The sequence below is a fragment of the Gracilinanus agilis genome, chromosome 2 (assembly GCF_016433145.1).
Source record: "Gracilinanus agilis isolate LMUSP501 chromosome 2, AgileGrace, whole genome shotgun sequence".
Taxonomy (NCBI): domain Eukaryota; kingdom Metazoa; phylum Chordata; class Mammalia; order Didelphimorphia; family Didelphidae; genus Gracilinanus; species Gracilinanus agilis.
The window spans coordinates 200,709,520-200,712,966 of record NC_058131.1 but is presented as its reverse complement, the minus strand read 5'-3'; positions in this window follow the sequence as shown (position 1 = coordinate 200,712,966).

Below are 3,447 nucleotides of genomic sequence, written 5' to 3'. Positions count from 1 at the left end.
GAAAGGAAGGGAAGGGAAGGGAAGGAAAAGAAAAGAGAGGAGAGGAGAGGAGAGGAGAGGAGAGGAGAGGAAAGGAAAAGAGAAAGAAAGTGAGGAAGGAAGGAAGAAAGGAAAAGGAGAGGGGAAAACTTTCATACTTTCAAGAGGGAAGTAAGTGCTTGTGATAGCAGACACATTGAATTGTGAATCCAGAGCCCAGCCCTTACCTGGAAAGGCATCAGAGATAGATAGATCAATGGACAGACAGACTGGAAAACATGAAGGCAGATGATATAGACAGATAGATAGACAAAGAAAGAAAGATTATTAACTGTTCATAATGTGCCAGGTGATTTTGAATAGAGATTTATTCATTCTTTGTATTTGTAACTCCAGCATCTGGCAGAGTATATCCTTATTGATTAATCATGCTTAACAAGGAAGATAAAAATAGAGGCACCATCCTTCAAAAAGCTTATATTGTTAAAGGTAAGAATACATGAATAAACATTAATGGGGTGGGGCATTAAAAAGAGATAGGAAGGAGTATGGAACCAATGCACAGTGTAGGCTAGTCTTGGGTCTTGGGGCTGAGAAGCAAAAACTTATTTTGGGGGGTGGCAGGGGCCAGAATCTTGGTTTCAGATGAGGAGGAGGTAGGGAATGACAGACAGTCCAAGTGGAGAAGGTTTGATTTGGAAGTATGTAGCAATTTGATAAGTTGGCTATTCCCAAAGTGTGTGTGTGTGTGTGTGTGTGTGTGTGTGTGTGTGTGTGTGTGTGTGTGTGTGTGTGTAGGTGTGTTTTCACTATTGTATAGTGGCAGCATGGCAAAATGAATATAATAATAATATTATCAACTAACATTTATATAACACTATGTGCTAGGCACTGTGGAAAGTGCTTTACATTTATAATCTCATTTGATCTTCACAAAAACCTGGAAGATGCTTATTTTCATTTTACAGATGAAAAAAGTGAGGCAAGCAGGAGTTAAGTGACTTGCTTAGACTCACACAGCTAATAAGTGTCTAAGGCTCCATTTGAAGTCAGGTCTTCCTGACTCCAGGTCAGATATTCTAGCTACTGTACCGCCTAGAGAGATTTGAGTCTAATACCTATTAAGTGAGTGACACTGGATAAGTTCCTAAACCTCTATTTGTCTTAAACAATTCCCTAGGATCCATGTACTAAGCAAGGCATGGGATACAATCAGGATAGAGACATTAGTTTCCACATCACAAATTCATTGTACTGGTTACATAATGAGTTCTTCCTGTATGTGTGAATGACCTCTACCCTTGTAGATTCCAAATGGACAATGATTTAGTAAATAAATCCTAGGCAGTTGCCTAAGGTATATAGAAGGTGGTAACCTAGCCCAGGATTACAACATATGAGAGGTAAAATTGGAAGCCTGCTCTGACAACAATATGCCATCCCACATATAGTCTTTAGCGAATTGAATTAAAGAATGCTCTACTCCCTTCTGAGCTCTTGAATGGTGTTTGAAATTTAAACTGAAGCCCTTAGCTAGGTGTTTTCTATTTCAATTCTACTCTTTTTGTGTCTATTCTCCAATGAAGTCAGGAGAGGAAGAGGTGACCTGAAGAAAAATCACAAGGTTGCTATCATTTGTTTGCTGCCTCCAGAGCCTCCTTTTGGTTTTGCTATCACTTTCAACAAGGCCCTCCCAGTTCCTACTAAGTACTCAGCCCCCTAACACTATGAAAGACTGGGAAGGGGTTTTCTGTCAGTCATTTACTCCTCAATAAAAATGTCAGCCTCAGAATCTTATAACAGAAGGGCTCTTCATGGTCATCTCATGGCTCTCTGCTTCCTAGATGTATTGTCTCAGGCAAGCCGTTTCATTCATTTATGCTTTGGTTTCACTTGTCACATGTGAAGGGACTTAATCTTTGAAATTTAGGAATTTTGGGGTAGAAGAAGACCTAATTTTTATGAACTTTTGATAATTCACACAAATGGAGAAAAGAATTCCTAAGAATCAAAGGATCTAAATTCTGCACCAACTCACTGTGATCTACCTTGTGATCTTGGACAAGCAACTTGGCTTCTCACTTTCCTAACTTTATAAAATGAAAGAATACCGAACCTGATTTCAGTGTCTTCTGAATTTGTGACCATAGGGAAATAAATTTATTTCTCTGTGCCTCAGTTTCCTCATTTGTAAAATGAAAGGATTGGACTAAATGATCTGTAAGGTCTCTTCCAACTTTAAAAATGTGATTCTATGAGTAATACTGAATCTGACTTTAGATAGTAATCAATCAGTCAAAAAATGATATGTCTTGGATCCTATCATTGTAATCAGCATAGTGGAGGAACATAAAGAAGTAAACAGTGAGGACTCAGCTCTCCAGGGTTTTACAGTCTAGTTGTGTAGATAAGACACCCACACAGGGAAATATAATTAGTACTACAAAGCTGCATGTGATAAGTGCCAAATGAGTGGTATAGACAATAAATGCTAAAACAGAGAAGGCTCAGGGGGGACATGATAGCCGTCTTCAAGTATTTGAAAGGCTGCCATGTGTAAAAAGCAATAGACTTGATCTGCTTTGGCCCAGAGGGCAGAACCAGGAGCATTAGGTAGAAATTGCAGAGATGCAGATTTTAGCTCAATGGAAGGAAAAGCTTTGACAGTTGTCCCAAAATGGAATAGACTGCCTCAATAGATAGAATGGTAGATATGGAAAGCATTTATTAAACAATAACTATGTGCCTGAAATTGTGCTAAGCCCAAGTGTTGGTTGATTTTCTATTTGGGAAAAACAACACATAAAGGGCAAATGGAAAATGAGAAGAGGGAAATATCCCATTGGGGGTTGGGATACTAGAAAAGAATGCAAAAGCCAGCCTCTCTGAGCAAAGAGACCCAGTGATGGAGTCTAAGTGGCTGGGAGGGAGGAAGTAAGGTTAGAATCCAAGTTGAGAAGGTATGCCATGGAGTGGACAGGGAAGCAAATAAATTTGTAAGTCAATATTTGCTCATGACTGCAGGCATTCAATCAGGCTGAATGAACATCTGAAAAAGGAGGCATAGGGTGGTTTCCTGTTCACATATAGGTTGAATTAGATTATCAGAGATTCTTTCCAAGTCTGAGACCTTATGAGACTGATTTTTGAGGAAGGAGTGAACACCATAGATCAAGATTTTCATTAAAGCTTATAGGGCATAGGTGGGGCTTCAATAAGGCTTTGATTAAGGGATGGAGTAAAGTAACCTTGTCTCTCACAGGAGAAGACAGTGTAAACAAAAATAAACTTATTTTTAATTCTAATCTAATGCTCTTTATTTATATATAAAGAAACTAAGGTCTAGAAACTCCTTGCAAGTACAATCCTTCTCTAGGCTTCCCTATTCCTTGTGAGTTAACCATCACCCTTCAATTCCTTAAGTTTAGAAACTGGAAATCATATTTGTCTCTTCCTTTTCCCTCCCCT